Source organism: Cavia porcellus, unplaced genomic scaffold (genome assembly GCF_034190915.1).
Source record: "Cavia porcellus strain 051 isolate PalLab524CR breed Dunkin Hartley unplaced genomic scaffold, mCavPor4.1 scaffold_40, whole genome shotgun sequence".
NCBI classification, from domain to species: Eukaryota; Metazoa; Chordata; class Mammalia; order Rodentia; family Caviidae; genus Cavia; species Cavia porcellus.
In genome coordinates this window covers 5882218-5905893 of record NW_026947523.1, presented here as the reverse complement: position 1 = coordinate 5905893, position 23676 = coordinate 5882218, and the positions used below count along the sequence as shown (strand labels likewise).

Sequence of the window (23676 nt, the reverse complement as noted above, 5' to 3'; positions counted from 1 at the left end):
GTTTTTGTTAAAGGCCTGAGTTCAAAGTGAAAGTCTATCAGTATAAACAACCCCTGCATTACATTTTGGGAGACCTATACATCTGGTGGCATGAAGCCATTTGATACACCACAGTGTTGTTAACAATCATCACAGCCACTTGAAAACCTCTAATATCATCTGAACAGTGGTTTAATTGGACAATGGGATGTCTTTTGACATTAAGATGGTAAAAGTATAAATAAATGCCCCTAAGTGAAGAGGCAGGTCCTCTCCTCCCTTCAGGAAAGTAAGGGCTCCATCTTTTCTTTATTTTCTCATCCTCTCATCTTCACACCATGAACATCAGCAACTCTGCAGATCACAGAATGTGAGCAAGCAAAAGTGACAGTTGCTAGCAATCTGTCTATTGCAGCATATCCCACAGTCAGGAGCCTTGGCAATTGGGAATGAGAATGTAAATGACCCATTAAACAGGAAACATGGGGTGACTGTGTGACACACTGGAGGCTGTGAGACACATGAAAAAGATCTTCCTGCTTGGTATGAGTGGTGGCAGTTTAATGTGGCACATCACACTGCAAACCTAAGTAGCGTGTGAAAAGGGGCTAATTAGAGTGGATGAAAGATCCTGTGAGGCCCTTATAGCACCTTGCAATTTTGTCCTTTGTGCAGAAGAAAATCTCACATCCTGTATTTGGGAGCCTGGGGCTCCTAGTCTTTGCTCCTGCCTCCACTTCAGGCTCCTGCCTCACACTCAGGGATGTGGGTGAGCTCCCCTGCTAGCAGTGGCTCGTCATCTGGAGGGGAGAACTGTTTTCCCTTGGAAACACATTTTGGCATCAACAGTTGGGTGGTGGTAAATGGAGAGGGTTAGTGCCTGCCTCGGTGCCAGCTCTGGGCTCCATCTGCACCGTCGCCCACCCAGGGCCTATGGCAGCTGCCACCTCTGAAAAAATGGTTTCCACCTTTTTTTTAAGGTCTGGAATTTATAGCAGATTTATAACAGCACAGAAAATCATGTAGCATTTACATGTATATGACTAATAAAACATGTGCAATGTCACAGTATTGAAAACAAATTAATATAAGAAAGCAAAACAGACCCACACAAATGTAGTTACATTGGTTGTGAATTTGAAGCAAGTACCTCTAAAGTAAACAGCAATCTTGAAAAACAATAGACTTTGAGAATTTACATTACCAGATATCAAGACTCACTACAAAGACATAGTGAGACAGTGATATCCCGGCGGCAGCTTATTAGCAGCTTGTGAAAGCCAAATGTTGAATTTTCAGAAGGTTTACAGGTTGCTTATTGTTCTACTGGCTATTTGAAATTGTCTACTATAAGAGTATTTTTTAAACAAAAATCAGCAAACCACAAATCGGGACCACCTTACCTCCCACACCCTAGGAGCCTGCCACGCAGAGCAGGACCATGTCCTATCAGGGAAGCTGTCGGAATCATGGTGCCCCTACTGTTAGCTGAGCTGTGGCAAGCTCATATGGGAAGCTTCCTGGAATTGGCTGGCCTTCCACATCACTTTAGAATCTACACCACATGGCCCAATGACATCCTCCTCTGCACTCTGGACACATAGTATGAGGTTGTGCTGAAGGGACAGATACTGGCTGTGCTGCCCTTCAGCCGCAGCAGAACACTTTCAGGCAAAATGTCCCTCACAACTACACATGGAACAGGTAACCTTGTTTTCTCCAGACTGGGGCTGGATAACCTGAGTGAAAGCTGTTGCCAAGGCAGCCCCTTTTTCACGAGAGGGGCCACTGCAGCACTTATCTGCATTCTTAAGGGCAAGTGTTGAACAAATAATTTAAAGGATGACTCTAGTTTATGAAGGGTAGAAATCTCAGCCTGTGATGTAACAAAATTTCTTTTTTTTTTTTTAGTAACAAAATTTCTTTTGAATGGAGAAGGCAAAAATTGTCAATTGTGACTCAGTTAAGGTTATCTGGGTGGCTGTTGTTTACTCATCTTTTTTCTACTCAGGAACTGATTTTAAAATAATACTCTGAGCCAAATCCTTAGTGGTTGTAAGACCCACTCTAATCAAAATCCACAAAAGGAAGGTATATACAGGAGTGGAGCATACAACAAACGGACCCATTAACATTTGTGATTGTTGAAACTCTGTTTGGCCCATGCTTAACAACTGGTAAAATCAATGCATCCCTTTCTTTTTAGTCTCTCACAAACTCATTTTATTTTTGGGGGCCCTAGTGAACCCAATTATTTGCCGTAAGTTTCACATCAGTATCAGTGCAATCCTGTGATGCTTACTGACACTGTCAGTCCACTTCTACCTTTGTGTGCAACAGGGAGAAGTGTCCCGCTCCCACTATTTCCTCTCACCCCATTCCACATGCAGGCGCTATATGTAGCATCCAGCAACAGCTCTAGATCTTCCTGCGGGGGCGGGGGAGATGGAAAAATAAAGAAATGTGACAAAAGCTCAGGTCTGGTGGAACCTGAAAGGAATTCCCAACCACTGTAGCACACTTATTTAAACTTCAGCCTAGCAACTGACTGCTTGCATTTTCTGGGGGTGGGTGTTCTCTAGACTGAAGCAGTTTGCCTCTGGTGCTCTTTGATCTTGGGCCCACCTCGCTTCACAACGGCACCAGTGTCCAGCTTTAACCAGGCCCCACACAGAAGCAGGAAGAAAGAAGACCTCTGAACAGACGTTATAGAACTAAGAAGATGGAATCAATAGTAAAATATAATGTACCAAAATATATACATAATGTACCAGCACAGAAATCCTCAGGACTTCACCACAAAACGGTCCAATGATGCAAGGCAGAACCAACACAAATACTTCTCAAGCTCTCCCAAAAATGAAGATGAGAAAACACTTCCTAACCAACTCAACAAGGCCAACATTTCTCTGGTTCCAAGGACACACAAGTATTGTGTCAGAAAAAGCAAAAACAAAAATTCAACAGACCATGAGGAATACAGACACAAACAAAGTAACAGGAACCTCTTCAACAAAATAACAGGAAACTGACTGTAAAATTGTATCAAAAATTAGGGTAAGGCTGTGTGACAGAGGGTTGCCTAGCATTCCTCAGCTTTTATAAGCATCTTTAACACTGTAAATATACATACTCATGTGTGTGTTTGTGCGCATGCATACATGAATATGTATACACATACCTAAATACATCTGCATACACACGTGTCTCACTGTTTACACTCTCACTTGATTGAAAGTATTCCTGGAGTACCACGATGCTTCAACACATAAAGAGTGACCATTGCAGTACACTGCATTTATAGGATCAGAGGAAAAAAACATGATCATCTCGATCGATGCAGAAAAAGCATTTAATATCATTCCGTACATATTCATGAAAATTAGCATGTACAACACGGGGTTCATTCCCCACAATTGAAGGAAAAAAACTACTCCTCAGTCAGTGGACATGGGTGCCCATGGCACACTGTAGATTATTAGTGATTTAACCCTGTGATTGTGTGACTGACAGGGAGCTATAGATTCCCTGTCACCATCCAGCATCCCACATTGTATGTCTTCATGTACTGCCAGATTAATAACGGATCAAAGTTCAAAAATGTCAGGACTGAGTGGTATCACTTATCTAACAAAAAGTCCAGAAGTCATGTCAAAGCACCATTGGAACCATGTGTACAAAGTCTTGTAATCAAAACCATGACACTACTGTGCAGTTGGACATACACAATAACAAACAAAGCTTAGGAAAAACATCCTGGACAATGACATGCCACATGTCAACCTTTCAGTCAATGACAGGCCACAAAAAGGAAGTGCTTTAAAAGTATAATGGAGCTTAAAAACTCTTAAGGCCTGATGTGTTGATTGTTGTACTCTAAGAAAATAGCTTCAATATATGTGTATTATAGCAAACCTGTAAAGTGGCTTACTAAATGTGTTTTTTTATCCTTTTTCCCTAACTGATATGTTAAGTGACCTAATTGATATTCTGAGCAATACTCTCCTCTGTAAAGAATTGCAAGAATCTCACCTAATTGATATGTTAACCATTGTTGCCCTCTCCAAACTACAGAAGTTGTGCTAAAACAAGCTAACAAGGGTTGTTAATCACTGTTAGGCACCTCTATTCTCCGCTAAAGAGCTAAAGGAAACTAGAATGGCCCATTAATTTATACTTGTTTAAAGTAACCTGGTTGTGTGCAGAGATTTGCATATGAGTTTAACCCTTTACCCTGACCTTGACACATAACCACCGTTTTCTGTTCTGTATGGCGCCTTATTGCCTCCCTCTCCCCTCACCTATCTATCTAGGCCATAAAGAATTTGGGTTTCTGGTGACCTCTTCCCAACCCAGTGATGATCTGTCATAAAATGAGCCTGCCCCAATTTTAAGAACTGTTTAGCTTCAAAGAAATTACCGGAAAATACTATGGCCCAAGCCCCAATCGGTGCTTTCCTTTTGTTCTCTATGCATCAAATGAGTTAGATATCAGATCTTTGTAAAACTTAAGTTTCAGCTTCTTGTAACTCTTGACCCCTTTGCACCCACAAGGGAAAACGAGCTGTCCTGGGATAATTAACTGTCCACTTTCTTCCCCAAATATTGCTGCAGATGTGCGACTCCGAGATAATGTCAATCTGTAGGATGGGAGTAATTTGAGAAACACCAGGAACTCCCAAGATTGTCAGAGCTAAGTGGACAGCAACACAGTTTCCAGACTCCGGTCAACAAGTTTGATGGCGCTGCAGGTTTCTTTGTTTCCCCCCCACCCACCTACTTTTCCTCCAGCCCCTTTTTAAAGCCCTCCCTTTAGTCTCTGGGACACAGTCTCCAAATTGGCTCCCGGAGACTGGTCACCAGGCCTGGAAATAAAGCCTTTGCCACCTAAATTTTCGGTCTCTTACCTCCTTGGATTTTATACCGGGGCCCAAATTATAACACTGATCTCATATCAACACGTTGCAATTGCCTGAGCTATGAGGGCAATAAAATGCTGTACTGAGAGCCTGCGAGCAACAGGTCCTACCATCAAGACTCTAGGTGCAGTAGGCTACACCACCTAACTTTGTAAAAGTCCATCTTTTGTAAAAGTAAGAAACTATGTTCTCCAAAGCTACCTGACTGACAATCTGACTGAAAATGGTACAGTGATATTCATCCAGGCTGCCAACACCATTCCATGGGGACAGAACAGTCTTTCAAGAAATGGTGCTGGGAAATCCATGCATCCCTGGGTGCAGGAATAAAGTACAACGCTCGGCTGGCAGCACACACACAGACTGTCCCTAAACAGATCAGAGGCCTGAATACATGAAATACATATGAAACGTTAAACAAGAGAACAAATGCTTCACTACGTTAGATTTGGCAATGATACTTTGCATGGGATTCCAGTGGCAGAGGCAAGAAACAAAAACTAGATTAGACTTCCTGAAAAGTAAAACTATTGTGCATCAAAAGTCACCATTAACAGAAGGAAAAGGAATCCAAAGAGTTGGGGAAATAATTGCTAGTCACAAATATGACAAAACATTACTATCAGAATATTACAGAATAAGAAAACCAAGTAAGTTGATTGAAAAATGCACAACGAATAAATTCACATTCTTCATGGAAAATATCCAGCATGGCCCATAAGCACATGAAGAGATACTCAATAACACTCACTATTAGAACAATGAAAATGAAAACCACACTGGGATGCTACCTCACACCCCTACTGATGGCTTTTATCAAAGAACCACAGAAAATAAGGGGAGGCAGGTGTGGAGGCTGGGGATGCATGTGTACTCTGGGGTTTTTTTGTTCAGCTGGTTGGTTTTGTTTTATTGCTTGTGGACTCTTAATGAGACCATTAAGTGATAAAGGCAGTGTGGGATACAGTAGAGTGATTTCTCACAAAACTATCGAGAACTATCAGGACTTAGAAATTTGCCATCCAGGGTAGCTCTCAAATAGGTAATATATAAATCAGGCCCAGTACAAACAACAATACACCAAAACGAGTGTATATGAATGGAGTCTCCCAAATATCGCAGCTTACTGTGCTGCACACACTTCGTATGTGTGCTGTGTGCTGATCCCCACCACCAGGACGAGATGAAGCAAGGTGAGGGGAAGCCCTGTGACATGGCCTTAGGCTGCTCCTGACTTTCCAACTTCAGTGCAGGACTGCTGCACAGCAGCAGCTGGTCAGAAACCCCAGCAAGTGACAGGTCCACAGGCAACACAGCAATAAAATGCTGGACAGGCATTCATGTTCTTAGCAAACTAGAAGGAGGAAAAGTTATGAGACCCATGGGGTTTCTCAAGAGTAGCTCGCAAATTAAAATTCACAAATTGTGTATTTCTGAGATTTTCAGACTATGCTTTCCAACTCTCAATTGAACCAAGTTAGGATGTTTGACAGAGGGTAGGGGAGAACTACTAGAAATTCACACAATGGAAAGTTACTTTGTCCTAAAGGGAAAGACTTGCAGCCAGCTACAACATGAAGGAAACCCGAGTATGTTAGCTCAAGTGAAATAAACCCATCAGAAAACACAAACAGTGTATGATTATACTTTGGTGACTTCCCATAGTGGTCAAACTGACAGAAACAGAAAATAGAACGGTGATTGCCAGAGGGTGGGGTGGGGGGAATGTAAGCTATTGTCTAAGGGGATTAGGGTTTCAGTTTTACCTGAAGAGCACCCTAGATGGTCAATGAGATTTTTGTGCATTCTACATTCGACACCACTGAGAAGTATGCTTACAAATGGGTTAAGATGATGCTGGAAGATTAAATCACTAGCAGAGTATCTGTTGACTATGCACAAGGCTTTGAGTTTGACCCACAGCAAGAGAAAAAAGAACAAAGTGTGGTGGAGGAAGTTGCCACAACGAAACAAAATAAGATGGATACTCACAGGGCTTTGACCATTTTGATGGAAAGGCCCACAGGCAGACCTGTGACTTGGTCACCATGGCACAGTCATGCATAGGATCCTGCACGGGCCAGAGCAAATGCCTGACCTCTGTTGAGTGGCAGGGAAACCTTCCTAAGGCCTTAGATCATTCTTGCTGACAAGATGGATTTGAGGGTGCACACCATTTATGCTGGCAACCTGGCCTAAGTGGGCCCCTGGACTGCCTGAATATAACCCACAGTGGATAGAAACTGAGTCCCTGAGGTGCACCATGTCAGTGCACTGTGCCAATGGAGTGGACCTCAAGAATATCCCTGGACACCAAGACTGAACTGCATATGCCCTGGTAAGCAGTGCCCATTGTGTCAGGCAGCCCTGTGGCTGGCAGAACCAACCATCTGGGCGACTCCTCAGACAGCACAGCTGAACCTGTGCCTGTCTTCCTGCAAACCAACCCTGTGCTTTTCAGTGCTGCTGATTTGCATGTGTACTGTGTCACTGTAATAAACCATGATAATGAGTACATAAGAACATTTGCATGTCTACTATATTGTCTAGCTACTTTCTGAAACTGAGGGTGAGCCTGGGGATAACCAATGCCATCCAGCAGCCTGCCAGGGCTTGTGTTTATTCCCAAGGGAAACCCCTTCACATTCAGAACCTACCTGACACCCATGGAGCTCAGACTGCTGCCTAGGGTTTGCCACTGACTCAGCAGCCCGTCTTGGGTCTCCATGGGTGACATGGGGTGAGATGTCGCCTGGTGAGCATCCCTAGGCATATTTCTCATGTGGTGACTGCAGTGATCAGGTTGGGATAGATAAGGCAGGGAATCAAGGCTGCTTTTGAGTAAAGAAGGTTGGACACAGACACCAGGTGACAGTCAGAGGACTCTTTTATTGTACACTAAGTCCTTCATCTGGGGTAGATGTGGGGACATGCAGCATCTTTGAGCAGGTCAGAGTGCAGAGTTGGTAGGGGGATGGAGTCACTACGAAGGCAGGTACAACAAGGTCACTGGGCTAGGGCTTCCCTTCAGGCACAGAGAAGCTGAGGCACTGCAGCTGGGATGTGAGGAACATATGGGCCAGGGGTTCCCCGAGGCATATGCAGGGGCCTATAAGAGGGGACAGGGCTCAGTTACACTGAGGCCTGAGCTCCTCCCCCTAACAGTACCCTGGAAGGGACAGGAAGCCTGGTCCACTACAGTGACTTGTGGAGAATGGCACGAAGGTGTCACATTTCTTTTTCTTTTTTTTTTTTTAATTTTATTTAAGAGGAAAAAGAGAAAAACACAAAACAAAACAAAGCAGTGTAATGGTACACGTAATACAGAACTACAAAAAAAAAAAACATAACAGTAAGAAATCACCCGTTAATAGATTACATATTATCATCTTGGAAATAGTTGCTCAAATCACAGTATCAAAGAATACAAAGTGGACATTCAAACAGAGAGACTGCAAACAGCTGTGTTCAATGATCCAAAAACATTAATATAGTCAGCTATTTAACACCCCTAAACACACTTGCTGTTATATCCGTTAGAGCTCTTTTTTTTCCCCTCTCTTTTTTACATCAAAATTTACACATTTTGAATTTTATTACTCCTTAGTTCTTATTACTTTTTTGGGGGGGAGAGAATAAAGTCAAATATGGCAAAACAAAGCTGTCAATCAAAACCGAGGATAGACATAGCACATGATGTAGAACAGAGTACAACGTTATCAACAATGGTTATCAACGTTGTCTCTTGTTTCCTTAAAAAGAATTGTCTATCTCATTAGATATTATAAAGTTGGACAAAACAGTAGAGAACAAGACCAATAAAACTTAGGCATTGTAAACATTACAGGACTTCCAAAGGAGACAATAGTCAAACCAGAATGGGCATCTTAGTGAATCTTATTGCCTTCAAAGTAGTTGCTTATATCCTCAAACTTGATACTATCATACAGAATGGAACAGAGTCTAGTCAGTCAAAACAAGATCGTGGGAGTATTACAGGACTTCAAACCAAGTTAATAGGAAATCAAAAAGAGTTACTATTATATATTCTAATTTTCATAATTTTTCCCCTTAATTAAAACGAACATAAGAAATAACTAAATAATTTTTTTAAAGAATAAGGGAGAGATTGAGATAAAACAGGACATAACAATATAACAATACAGGTCAAAGCATGACCGTTTCAGCAACCTAGTGCTTCACCACCAAATAACCCGACTTAATAGTAGTTACCATAGTGTCTGTCTTTTTCCTTGAAATATTTGGATAAAACTTCATATACTATAGCTTCAAATATTCCCATATCAAGAAGCCCAGAATAAAGCCTTTCTAATTAATAAGTGAAAACTTTATAAGGCTTCAAGGCCACATAATGGGGAATCATCATTACCACATATTTTTATATATTTGAATCATTACTTACATTAGGGAAACTATTCGGTATTCACACATGCGAGATTGATTTATTTCACTTATGAGTATGGTCTCAAGCTGCACCCATTTATTGATAAATATCTCAATGTGATCCTACTTTATAGCTGAATAATACTCCATTGTATAGAAATACCACAACTTTTTTATCCATTCCTCAGTTGATGGACACTTGGGTTGTTTCCAAGATCTGGCGATTACAAATTGTGCTGCTATAAACATAGGTGCACATATATCACTGTGGTATGATGCTTTCAGTTCTTCTGGGAATATGCCTAGAAGTGGAATAGCTGGAATAAATGGGATTTCCAATCCCAACTTTTTGAGAAATCTCCAGACAGACCTCCACAAAGGCTGTACCAGTCTACACTCCCACCAACAGTGCAGGAGAGTTCCTTTTTTCCCACAGCCTCTCCAGCATTTGTTGTTGTTGGTTTTCTTGATCCTGGCTATTCTTTCAGGAATGAGATGGTATCTCAGTGTGTTTTTAATTTGCATTTCTCTAATGACCAATGATGATGAGCATTTTTTCATGTATTTATTTGCCATTTGCATTTCTTCATCTGAGAATTGCGTACTCATCTCAGATGCCCATTTTTGGATTGGATCTTTGAATTTTGGAGGTCTGAGTTTTTTTAATTCTTTATATGTTTTAGACAAGAGTCCCTTGTCTGAGAGAGAGTTCACTAAAATCTTTTCCCAGTTTGTGGGTTTTCTTTTCACTATGCTGGAGATTTCTTTTGACATGCAGAAACTTTTTAATAAGAAGTGGTCCCAGTTATTGATTCTGGGAAGTATTTCCTTTGTGGTTTGAGTCCTGTTCATGAATTCTCTACCTACTCCTATGTCTCCAAGGTTTCTACCCAATTTGTCTTCCAATAGATTTAGTGTTTCTGTTTTAATATTCAGATCTTTGACCCATTTAGATTTTAATTTAGTACATGGTGATAGACATGGGTCTAGCTTCAGTTTTCGGCAAATGGAGAGCCAGTTTTTCCAGCACCATTTATTAAAGAGACTGTCGTTCTTCCAATGAACCTGCTAGGCTCCTTTATCAAAGATAAGGTGGTTGAGTGTGTTTGTAGTTGTGGTTTTATCTTCTAATCTATTCCATTGATCTTCGGCTCTGTTTTGGTTCCAATACCATGTTGATTTTACTACTGTTGCCTTGTAGTATAACTTCAAGTCAGGGATTGTGATGCCTCCTGCTTTGTCTTTGCTGCTTAGAATTGCCTTTGCGATTCTAGGTCTCTTGGGGTTCCAGATGAAATTTAGCAGTGATTTCTCTAGATCTATAAGGTATGTTGATGGTATTTCTATTGGGATTGCATTGAATCTGTATAACAGTTTTGGGAGAATGGCCATCTTCACAATGTTTGTTCTTCCTATCCATGAGCAAGGGATGTCTTTCCATTTTCTGAGATCATCCTCAATTTCCTTTTTCAGTGTATTATAATTTTCACTGTATAAGTCTTTCACTTCTTTCGTAAGAGTAATTCCTAAATATTTCATTTTTTTGCTTCCTAACGTGAATAGTCCAGTTTCTCTTATTTCCCTCTCTGTGATTTTGTTGTTCGTGTATAGGAATGCTATTGATTTCTGAGTATTGATTTTGTATCCAGCCACATTACTGAATTTATTTATTGTATCTAAGAGTCTTTCAATGGAGTTTAGGGGATCTTCTATGTAGAGTATCATGTCATCTGCAAACAATGATAATTTAACTTCTTCTTTTCCTATCTTTACCCCTTTTATTTCTCTTTCTTGCCTAATTGCTCTGGCTAGTACTTCCAGTACTATATTAAATAGGAGTGGTGATAAAGGACATCCTTGTCTTGTGCCTGATTTTAAAGTAAAGGCTTTCAATTTTTAGCCAATTAGTATGATGCTGGCTCTTGGTTTGTCATAAATGGCCTTTATTATATTGAGGTAAAGACCATCTATTCCAATTTTCTGTAAAGTTCTTATCATGAATAAATGTTGGACCTTATCAAAAGCTTTTTCTGCATCTATAGAAATGATCATATGATTCTTATTTTTGGCTTTATTGATATGGTGGATTACATTTATTGATTTGCGTATGTTGAACCATCCTTGCATTCCTGGGATGAATCCCAATTGGTCATGGTGTATAATCTTCTTGATGATTTGCTGGATCCTATTTGCCAATATTTTATTGAGGATTTTTGCATCTGTGTTCATTAAGGAGATCGGTCTATAGTTTCCTTTTTTAGTTGGGTCTTTCTCAGCTTTTGGTACTAGAGTAATATTTGCTTCCAGGAATGACTTAGGAAGGATTGCTTCCCTTTCAATTTCATTGAATAGTTTGAGGAGTATCGGCATTAGGTCTTCTTTGATACGTTGATTCTTTGGATTGTATTCTTAGTCTCTATTGCATTGATTTCTGCTCTGATTTTTATAATTTCCTCTCTTCTTTTGGCTTTGGGCTTGACTTGCTCTTCTTTTTCTAGCTGTTTGAGGTGTAGCATCAAGTTATTTATTTGTATTCGTTCTGTTTTCCTGATGTGGGAACTCAGTGCAATAAATTTTCCTCTCATGACGGCTTTCATTGCATCCCACAGATTCCGGTAAGTTGTATCTGCATTTTCATTTTCTTTTAGGTATTGTTTAATTTCTTCTTTAATTTCTTCTGTGACCCACTGATTACTCAAAAGTGTGTTATTCAGTTTCCATATGTTTGCGGGATTTTTGCAATATCTTTTATCATTAATTTCTAATTTCAGAGCGCTATGATCCGATAACATGCAAGGGATGATTTCAACTCTTTTGCATTTGTTTAAATATGTTCTGTGAGCTAATATATGGTCTATTTTAGAGAATGATCCATGTACTGCTGAGAAGAATGTGTATTCTGATGTTGTTGGGTGGAACATTCTGTATATGTCCATCAAACCCATTTGTTCGCAGGTGTGATTCAGTTCTGTTATTTCTTTGCTCATTTTCTGTCTGGTTGATCTGTCCCTTGGTGTCAATGGCGTATTAAGGTCTCCTGTTACAATTGTGTGACTGACAATTTGAATTTTCATTTCTATTAATAATTGTGTTATATAACTGGGTGCTCAGGAGTTTGGTGCATATATATTTAAGATAGTTATCTCTTCCTCTTGGAGTTTTCCCCTTACGAGTATGTAGTGACCTTCTTTGTCCTTTATAGACATTGTTGGTTTAAAGTTCACGTTGTCTGCAAACAGAATGGCTACTCCTGCCTTTTTTTGGATTCCTGCTGCATGAAGAATTGTTTCCCATCCTTTGACTTTCAGTCTGTGAGTATCCTTCTGGGTTAGATGGGTTTCCTGTAAACAGCATATGGTTGGATTTTGTTTCTTGATCCATTCTGCTAGTCTGTTTCTTTTGATTGGTGCATTGAGACCATTTACATTAATGGTTATTACTGTTAAATGCTGGTTTATTGTAGGAATGTTATCTCTCTGCTGTTGCACCTTTATCTTTCTGTTCTGTTTAATTATTTGCTTTGCTTAGTGGTTTTTTCCTTTGTGTATCTAAACTGTCTTTCAATATTTTTTGCACGGTTGGTTTGGTGTTCATGAAGTTCTTCAGCTGTTCTTTGTCATGGAAATATCATATTTCACCATCAATTTTGAATGATAGTTTTGCAGGATACATCAGTCTAGGTTGGAAATCATTTTGCTTTAGGATCTGGAATACTTCCCTCCATGCTCTTCTTGACTTTATTGTTTGTGATGAGAAGTCTGCTGTGATTCTGATAGGTTTTCCTTTATAAGTGATCTGTCTTTTCTCTCTGACAGCTTTTAATAATCTATTCTTGTGTTGGATTTCTGGGATGGTGATTATTATATGTCTGGGTGTAGTTTTACTTTGGTTATGACTATTTGGAGTTCTATATGCTTCACTGATCCTGATTTCAGTTTCTGATCTCATGCTTGGGAAATTTTCAGCTATTACTTCTCTAAATATCCTCTTGACATCCTTTATATTGTCTCCTTCTTTTTCATTAATCCCCATCATTCTTATGTTATTCTTCTTTGCATCGTCTTCCAGTTGTTGAATTGTTGTTTCCTGATTCCTTGTTATTTTTAAAAGATCTTTCCTTTCCTGTTCACTAGCTGCAATCCTGTCTTCAAGGTCTGAAATTCTATCTTCACTTTCATTAAGGCGGTTTTTACAACTTTCCGTGGAGTTTTTTATTTCCTGTATATCTCTGTGCATCTGCATTATGTATTCTGTTTGTTTCTTATATTGCTCGTCTAGGGATTCTATCTTTTTATTTAGTTCCTCCAATATTTTATCTGTGTTTTCTTTAGATATATTCAGAATCTCTTTCATTTCTTTTATCATTTCTTCTTTTATCTGGGAGATTATTTCGAGTTTGAATTTCTTTAAAGCTTCCTGGAGTTGCTTGTCAATTTCAGTAGCTATTGTGTCCGATATTTGAGGTGGATGGGATATATTTTCTTCTATATACATTGCTCCTAGGGTTTCTTGAGATGGGCTGGAGGTTTGAGGTTGAAATTTGGTCTTTCATTTTGTCATTTTCCTATATTTCTGTGTTTCAAGTGTTATTTGAAAGCTTCCTCAGGATCTGTCGAAAATCCCCTTCTATGTTTGCAGCTACTGAGACTCTGGCACCACGCTACCCCAAGCCATTGGGCCTGCAGAACCAATGGCCCTCCTCTGCCTGCTCAGAACTCCGCAGTTCCAGACAAGCGGGGCCTCAGGGACACTGTGCGCCCACCTGCCCCTTGGAAGCTCCACAGGTCTTCAATCGCAGCCGGGTTAGGGTACTCACCACAGGCCTCGGTGCCTCAGGAACCTGTGATCCCTCCCTGCTTGCAGAGATATCCACAGTCCTCCAGACACACGGGGGGGCCCATGCAGGCACCCCAGATCCGCCCAGCTCCTCCTCTGCACACCGATGGCTAGGCGCGGCAGCGAAACAGGCTGGGCTCCAGGGATAGAGTGGGCCCGCCCACCCGTCGGAAGCTCAGCAGTTCTCCAAGTGCAGCCGGGATGGGGAGGCGGATGTAGAGGCCTCTAACCCACTACTCCACTTCACTGCACCCGGAAGCCTGGAGGGTCCGGAACAGTCTGAGATTTGGGCAGAGTGTGCTGAGCACTCACCACAGGCTGCGGTGCCTCAGGAACCTGCGATCCCTCCCTGCTTGCAGAGATATCCACAGTCCTCCAGACACACGGAGAGGCCGATGCAGGCACTCCAGATCCGCCCAGCTCCTCCTCTGCACACCGATGGCTAGGCGCGGCAGCAGGCCTCACATTTCACAAAGCAGCCATCAGCATCCAGAAAATGTCCAGGGTGGAAATGGAAGGGCTTCTCCTAGACAGTCTATCCTTTAGTACAGATGAAAGGTTGATGTAGAGCATCATCCATTGGCGGGAGACACACAGCATGAATGTGGACTGACTTACAGGACACAGAAACCCTTACACTTAATATCTACAAGCACACTCTACGAAGCTCACAGGCTAGTGGGGTACAGAGTTACAAGGAACCTCTCAATTATCCATCAGTCCCAGAAGCTACTCAGGACCATCCATGTTCACATGGCAAGGCCACAGGACGAGGATCCTAAGGGCACCCAGAGTCCTACTTTTCCTCATGAGCACAGGATTCTCCAACAACTCATCACTTGGGTTAATTCATCCTCCAACTTCACTGGAGGATCAGTGGGCACAGGGCAGCACTGGGTGCAACACCCCACACACAGGCTGGACCTGGCAGCACCAGTGGTATCAGGGCCAGATTACAGAACACTTCCTGGCCACACCTGGGAGTGCCCATGGTAGAGAAGGAGGGTCTCAGTCCTACCTTGCAGATGAGGAAACCCTGAACCTCAGTGTCATTAGATGTCATGTGGGGAATACCCATTGGGACGATGTCTGCAAAGTGTTGCACCTCATGAATCATGGCATTGGTGAAGGGCAGCAGGCCTGGTCCGCCATCTCTGGGCACTGGCCTGCCATATCACTTCATTGATCTCCTGTGCACAGAGATTGGACGGACGAGCATCCCCAAAGGGGTCAGTCCTTAGAGATGGGGCCCTGATGCTCTCTACTCCTTTCTTAGAGGTTGTGTCCCTGTGAGAGGAGCACCACTCTTTCAGTATTCCGAGTCAAGCCTGTTTCGAACCAAGAGTTTCTGAAATAACTTCGGGCACCCCGTCACTACTCCTCTTTCCACAAGCTCCCATTCATTCCAAGCCCAGCTCATGCTGCAGATCCAGATACAGGATCATGAGGAGCAGAGCCCAGGACATTGTGACTGATGTGGTCACAATTCCTGCAGCAACCAGCTCAAGAACTAGTAGACGAAGGTTCTGATCATTGAAGGTGCTCTCGGAGTTCCCCTTGGCCTGAGATCGGCAGAGGGTGGCCTCAGTGGAAAGTGGGAGGAATGGCTAAAATGTCCCCATGCACCACCTCTGGCCACAGAAGCTGGGTCTCTGGGAGATGCTGAGGCCCCACCTGGCCTCACACCTCCCGGAACACTTGGCTCACAGACCCTGATCCCTTCTCTCACAGCCCACTCTCACCTTAAGCATCTCGTTCAGGAAAGCATCAGTCAGACCTCAGGGAGGCTGGTCTGGGCCCCACCCTGTGATGTGCTCAGCCAACAGCTCATTAGTCAAGGCCATTAAGGACCTCTGTGCAGGCAGGACTTTAGAAGCAACCCATGGGATATGCAGGAACAGTGGCATTGAGTTCACTACCTGTGAAAGCACAGAGGCAGCCTGGGTGCTTCCTCTGTTCCAGACTCACAGGAGCCATCTCACATCCAGCCTCCTCTAGTGACCCAAGGCCTGACACTCCACACCTTTGACCCCTCGCTCCACTGTGCCAGCATCAAAGCTTTCTCCTGCTGCTGAGCTGCCACAGAACCTCCTACCATGGAAATCTCAGGAGCCTGTGTCATTTCCAGCATGGACACAGGCTCTAATCCTCTCTGCAGCAATGAACCTCAGCCACCTCTCCCATTACTATTGTCTGATTCGCCACCACCAGCCCTTTCTCCCTGCAGTGATACTCCCTGATGCTTTCTTCCAATTCCTCCTGCAGACACCTTTTTCTCTCAGAACCCTTCTGCAAGACAGTGTCCCTGCACAGACTCCCTTCAACCCAGCACCTGAAGCATCCAGCCATTGTCCTCCCTCACGCTCTCCTCCAGCATCTCTAACATCCTGATGCTGGTCAGGTCATCACATTCAAAGTGGCCTGCACAGGGGCTGGGGATTTAGCTCAGCGGCATAAGCGCCTGCCTTGCAAGCAGGCAGTCGTGAGTTTGATCCCTGGTACCGATAAAAACGAAAAAGACAAAAAAAAAAAAAAAAAAAAACAAAGTGGCCTGCACAGATAAGGGAGGCGATCATGTTGCACACTGCTTTGTTCAGCAGGGAGTTGGGGCACAAGGGCTGCCTGGGAATAGAAATGCAGGTCATGCTGCTGCCCTTCTCCCAGTCACTTGTGCACATGGTTCACTCCTTGTGTCCCTAAACCCACCGCCCACCAGTATGGTTAGCAAAAGCAGCACAGGGACAGGCGTCCTCCTCGGTCACCCACTGCCCCCGGGACGTTTTCCCCAGGCCGAGTTACACAGGGTGGACATATAGAAGTGCCGCTCTCACATCAGGTGGGCCCATAGGGTGCCCCGATAACCCCTGGAATGGAGAACCGAGTCAGGACCAGAAAGTACTAACCTGTGCCCTTGCATCCTCTCCTCATTCTTGCCTGCTGATCAGACACAAACTTGGTTTCTACCACCGTGCAACAGCTCCTTTTCCAGGCTTCACATCCAGAAGAAAAGGATTTCCACTGTCCCTTCAGCATATTATCATACACGGTAAGCCCCATCCACCTTTAGTCAATGCACCCAAGGCTCTGCCCTGATGCCATCTGTGCCCTATTGACCTTTAGTTTGGGCTTCTATCCTAAACCCATTACTTCCTTGCTGGGAATTCATGGCCGATCTGAGGTGTCCTCGCCATGGTTCACTAGAGCCTCGCGCACAGCCGCCAGCCTGCTGAGCACAACCACTGGAGTCCAGGAAAACTGCAGGCTGAACACATCCCAGAACTCGTATCACAGCTGCAGGTGGAGGGACAGGCCGCCTGTGATGCCGGGGTGACTACCACAATGCATGTCCCGGTTTCCCTCCCAAGGTGTGGAGCCCAGTTCGAAAAGTACAAAAACCAGCTGTACTACTGCTTTTTTTCTTTTTCTACATCTTTATGGTAGTGAAGATGCTACTCACAGCATCCTCTATACTAGACAAGCACTACGCCCCCCACATCTAGTGTCTGCATGCTGCTGTCATGTCTTAAATTCACAAAGGTCACTTTAGGTCTAGATCTGGTCACCCAGCTATGATCTGGGCAGAGTAGAGGAGTATCAGCCAGGTCCATCAGAGATCCATTTTTCAGATCAGAAAACTCAAATACACAGATAAGAGCAGTCACGGCCAGGACCACACAGCAGTCAAGGGCTCTGCTGTTGATCGAAGCACCTCTCTCAGTATCAACTGCCTGACTGAAATGCTGCTAAAGACCCTCTCGCCCTGTTCCTCCATCCACAAGCAGTTCCCTCTGATGTCAACACAAGGGATTTGGGTCCTCTGAAACTTCTATTCCACCCAATCGGGAACCAGTCTCGCTGCCACATCTTGCCCAGCCTGGACCAAACATTTTACCAAGTACTGGATAATAATTTGTAGAGTAGGAAAGACCAGTTAAGGAGGCATCTCGTCCTGTTTATCTCTCCTGGAGGAGACAGAGCTCTGCCACGGGCCCCTGGCTCGCTCTTCCCCAGCTCTCCAGCACTGGGTTGCACTGCAGCCTCCACAACTTCCTTTATATTTCAGGTTTACAAGTTCTCAAATGTCTTCTGTGTTAATAGGAACGGGTTTTGGGAGGAGACTGGATCGTGGGGTGTGCTACTCATAGTCCATAGAAAAATCCACAGCGAAATATGCTGTCAGGAAGCACAGCCTGGTCAGAAGAGGGGGTAATTGGGATTGTGACCTAGCAGAGTATGTGTCCTTCCTTAGCTCCTCTCCTCTGTCTCTGCTTCCCCTGCCTTGAAGCAGGCAGCTTTTCTCTGCAAACCCTTCCACCACGCCTTTCCTGCATGGCAGTCAGCAGGCTGTGCACCCAGTTCTTTAAAAGCTGTGAGCTAAAGAAACATGTCCTGCTTTTATTCATGGTTGTACAGTAATGTGTCCAGGGCAGGGGACAAACTAAAACAGCACCTGAAAGATTTCACAGCCAGAGTGTATGGACCAGGCATGTGTGGTGACAGAGGCCTCCACCTTGAAACTGACACTTTTCCCTTTGCGGACATCTATCTCTAAATTCCTCATGGAAAGACAAAGCCTCCTGCCACAACCACTGGGCCGGTTCTGTTTTTTCTGCCAGTCTAAGGACCACAGAGTTCTGCCTGCATCCTGCTTCCTCACAGGTATGCCTTCCACATTCAAGACAGAGATAACACAAAAAATTATGGCTTTCTTTTTAAGTTAATGTATTTGGAGGCAGGGTCTCACTGTACAGCTCTGACTGGCCGCGAACTCACAGCAATTTTCCTCTCTTCAATACTGGGATCACAGAAACATTCCACCATATTGAGTTTTCAAAATACTTGCTCCCCTAAGTGTATCCTCTAGAAGTAAAACATAATCATACATTTGAAACACTATTCTTGACAATGGAGATGCATTTTTCAGGGCCCATTTCCTTTCTGTTTCAGACAAATTAATAGCATGAGGGGTCTGTGATTTTGAGCACGGAAGGACATTCTTGGACCAACGGACTCAAAGCTGAGATCTTTATTCATCAGAACTATGAGCCTGACAAAAGTGTCATGCAGCGCTGTCCCTCTAATGCTTAGAAATCACACACCAAGCTAGCAGATTAGTATTGGTCAAATTTATAAAGACCTTACACAGACAGCATGAGGGATGAGGGGTGACTGCAGCTCATACTAAAGCGATCTGCTTAGGCAACTGGCCTTTGAGGTCTCTCACTCTAGTCACTCTTCAAACAATTTTGTTCCCTGTAGGATCATTCACACATTCCATGCATGTGCTCTTAAGGTAAGCCTATAACCATGTGCAGGTTTTAGAAATTCAACAGCACATGCAAAGCTGTTCCCACGGCTCAGAGGCCCATCCTAGGGAAATCTACCAAAACTGTTTACATCTCATATATCCAGCATATACAAGGCAGTCAGAAAGAATTCTGGGACTCTAGTTGATAGGGTACATGCTTGAGTATTTTAGGGAATAGATAAATAACTAACTTTGTCTTACATAAACACAGAAAAGATGATCAGGTAGGTGACCCAAAAACATGATAACTCCTATTAATTGAATGTTTCAGCTGAGATCTATGAATGCTCGCTGTAAAATAACTTGTATGTTCTGTGTAAACTTTCTGAATGTTTCAAATGTTTCCTAATAAGGTAAGGAGGGGCATTTCTTCAGAGGTGGCCAGTGACTGAGAATACTTTTTCTGTGCAAAGGGACAGCAGAAAATTAACATTCCTGGCTCCGCTAAAACATGAGGTGGAATGGACTGGAAATAGCAGGGACATAAGCGCCTGCCTGTCGAACGAAAAATTGTGAGTTCAATCCCTGGTACCAAAAAAATAAAATAAAATCAAGTCTTGGGTGGACCGCAAGACAAAAGGTGCTGCACTAGCAGTCACATTTGCCAGCCACCGCCCGACCCCACTGGGCTCCAGACACCTGCAAAACTCCCATCAATGCTGCCCATTCCTCGTGGCCCAGGCCTCCCTCCTGCCTCCTCCGAGACAGAAACCCCCACTTCCGGGGAGCTGGACAATTCTCTGCGGCGGTTCCCAGACCCAGGTGCCCTCACCGCGTCCTGCATCTTCCCACTCAGAGCCTCTGGGAAGCCCACCAGGAATCAGCCCTTCAAACAGCGCCCAGCTGCCACTGCAGCGCATCAGGCTCAGGTCACAGGGCCACAGCGCGACAGCGACACCTGCTGGGCGGCCCTGGACCCCGCTCCTCCCCTCTCCGGAGCTCCCGGAGTCACCAGGTGCCCTCCAGGCTCTGGGCCGGCCAGGCTGGGGGGCCGCCTCCGCACTTCCACAGAAAACAGCGCCGGCTGCCCTCACAGCCTTTCGCACACACAGCGCGGAGGGACTGGGGACCCACGGTGGCCTCACCCCGGGCGCGCGACGGCTGGCGGCCCTCGGGAGGCTCAAGGGACTCGCGGTTTCCCGGGGTGACAGTCCCTGCTGTCCCGCGCGGGTCACCCCTACCTGGAGGAGAGCAGAGGCCAGGCTGAACTCGAAGGATGCTGACCAAGCTTCTAAGGGCGCTTTTACCTCAGCCTGCTCCCAGAGCCCTCTGGGACTTGTAGTCCGCTGGGTTGCGCACGCCGCTCTGGGAATTGCAGTCCAGTAGTGCTGAAACCTGTGTAAGATTTAGAGCAAAAGGGATTTGATCCTCAGGGCTACTTTGCCTCTGAAGAAATGCAGTAAGAATTTTCAAACAGTAAAGAAATGACTCATCTCTCTTATTGTCTTTTGGTAAAGCCCCTAGACTTACTTCCCAATCTTTTTTTATGTTTTATTTAAACAAAGACTAAACAAAGCAGAAGATAGGTAGAAATAATACATACGTTCTGAGGGAAAAAAAACAGTAAGAAATCACTAGTTGATGTTTACATACTGTCGTTTTACAAATAGTTGTTCAAGATACAAAAATACAACGTGTAAAGTGGAAATTCATACACCGAGACCGCAAACAGTTCTGTTCAACTGTCCAACAAAAACTTAGTAACATGGTTGTCAATCCTATACACTTAAACATACATGCTGTAATCCATATCTTCATTTATGTTCATATTAAACAAGCTAAAGCAGGTTAAAATCATTCTGAACAAAGAATAATAGTATTGTTGGATTTCACATCATGACACTCCGGGATCAGCACTCTGCACTGTAGAGTCTTTTTTTTTTTAATTAATTTAAAGAAAGACTAAACAAAACAGAAAACACGTAGAAATAATACATAACTTCAAAGAAAAAATAAACAGTAAGAAATCACTAGTTGATGATTACAGATTGTCTTCTTACAAATAGTTATTCAAAATACTAAAGTGGAACATAGAAAGTGGGGATTCAAACAGTGAGATTGCAATCAGTTCTCTTCAACTATCCAACAAAAACCTAGCAATATGGTTATCAATCCTATACACTTAAACATACATGCAGCTATCCATATCTTCAATTATGTTGAGATTGAATAAATCCAAGCAGGCTAATATCACTCTGAACAAAGAATAATGCTGTTGTTGGGCCTCACATTATGACACTCCAGGATGAGCACGTGGTATTTTAGGGTCTCTTTTTCTTCAAAGTATCTGTTCATTTCATCATGTGTCATATGATCACTTCTCATAAACTGTTTATAGATACTACACATGCATGAGTCTTAGCATGTATTTCTATCCTGTCTATATTAGAGGGAGAAACAAAACAAAGCAAGGCAAAACAAAACATATTCCTATAAACACATGAAATGAAATAAACATATAAGACCATTGTACAAATCGTTCTACTGTGGTCCTTGCGTTGTCTCTTGCTATCTCCAATAGAATTGGCTATATCACCAGAAATAGTACAATTGAATATATCAATACATAACAGTATTAATAAAAACACAGCTTTGTAAGTAGTATATAACTTCAAAAAATGGCAGTTATCAAACCAGAATGTGTATCATAGACTCTTGTCATATTCAGTGTAGTTGCCTATACTCTCAGCCTTGATGCTATCAATCATCTCAGTTTTGAATAAAATCTTCTCTGCCTCATTTCTGTTATGTTCTTTTTTGCCATCAGTTGTCTCCTTATCTTCTTCATTCTGTTTTCTCCTCCATTCACTGAAGCCTCTCTGCCACTGTTCCTGGAATCCTAGTACTTTTCTCTCTCTCCAGAAGGCCCTGGAATATTCTCTGTAGATTTGGATTGGGGGTTGAAAATTTCCCAAGTTACTCTTTGTCTTGGAAGCATCTCCATTAATTTCTAGAGACAGTTTAGCGGGGTATATCAATCTGGGATGGAGTTTATTTTCTTTCAGGTCTTTGAATATTTCTCTCCAGGCTCTTTTTGACTTGATGGTTTGTGTCGAGAAGTCTACTGTTATTCTAATGCGCCTTCCTCTGCAGGTTATCTGTTTCTTGTCTCTAATAGCTTTTAATATCCTGTTCTTATATTGAATTTCTGGGATCTTGATTATTATAGGCCTGGGTGTAGCTCTGTTTTGCTTGTAGGTGCCTGGAGTTCTGTATGCCTCATATATCAGAACATCATTTCCTTTTCTTATGTTTGGGAAGTTTTCCTTAATTATTTCTGTGAATAACCTTTGTAGTTCCTTTGTTTGTATCCCAGCTTCTTCATTTATATTCTTTATTCTCAAGTTATAGATCCTTTTGTCATCTTCTAGCCTTTGTATTGTTGCTGCTTGTTTCCTTATTATTTTTTTAAAAAGTTTTCCCTGGGACTTCTGGGAGAACATGGCAGATAGATAGCAACAGCTTCGGAGGCTTCTGAGAAACTGCACTTCTGAGAAACTGCACCAGGAGTGGTGCCGGGCAAGAAATCCTAAGCAAGGGGAGATATACTTTGCCAACCCAGGAATGAACTAAACTAAGGGAAACCAACTGGAAATGCAATCCCGGTGATATAACAGGAACAGATAAGGTCTCAGCGGGGAAGCTGGACCCCGCGCCACTGGAAGTTGCAGTTTGAATTTCCTGCAGCTGCTGCTGTGTCCCAATTGGCGCGGCAAGGAGAGAGGTGAGAAAGCTGTGAGAATGGGAAGTGGTGAATGGAGTTGAGAGTGGGATTGGCCAGGAGCCCTGCATCGATCTGTGGTGAGTGAGCAGATTGGGGATGCTCCCATAGAGTAGGAGGCTTCAGCAAAGGACCTACTGGACCGGGCGGGCTGGCCGGGACAAGATGCTGCAGTGAATTCAGTCATATATTCCCGTCTCAAGCAGGATTGGTGGGGAGTGTCTGGCCTGCGTGATGCCACTGACAAAGACCCAGTAGGCTAGACTAAACCAGGTCTCAGGGCCTGGAGGCGCACCCTAGCAGTGAAGCCTTTGGTAGGCTGACCTGGAGGGGCGGGCCCAGCATAGGCTGCCCAGGTCTCTATCTCCAGGTACACTGTAGTGGGCATAAACACCTAGCTGTTTGCAATTCAAACAAACTGTAACCAACAAAGAAAGAAACTGGGCCTCCTATATTCACTTGTATAAAAGGAACAAAAAATATGGGAAGAGGGAGCAACAATAAATGGT

General features: G+C 43.4%; 1 protein-coding gene and 1 long non-coding RNA gene across 9 annotated transcripts in view; one reads left to right on the top strand and one right to left on the bottom strand.

The window, feature by feature from the left end:
* The window catches only part of LOC100718953 (cytochrome P450 2D17-like), a 131369-nt gene that overhangs the window by 30645 nt on the left and 77048 nt on the right, over window positions 1–23676 (bottom strand). For all 8 annotated transcript variants that reach the window (XM_063243844.1, XM_063243845.1, XM_063243841.1 and 5 more), the window contains one exon: window positions 20628–20781. The gene's annotated coding sequence lies outside the window, so the exon portion shown is untranslated. The remainder of the gene's footprint in view (window positions 1–20627; window positions 20782–23676) is intronic.
* Window positions 1–23676, top strand: part of LOC134474874 (uncharacterized) — a 74700-nt gene that overhangs the window by 5217 nt on the left and 45807 nt on the right. The window lies entirely within an intron of this gene.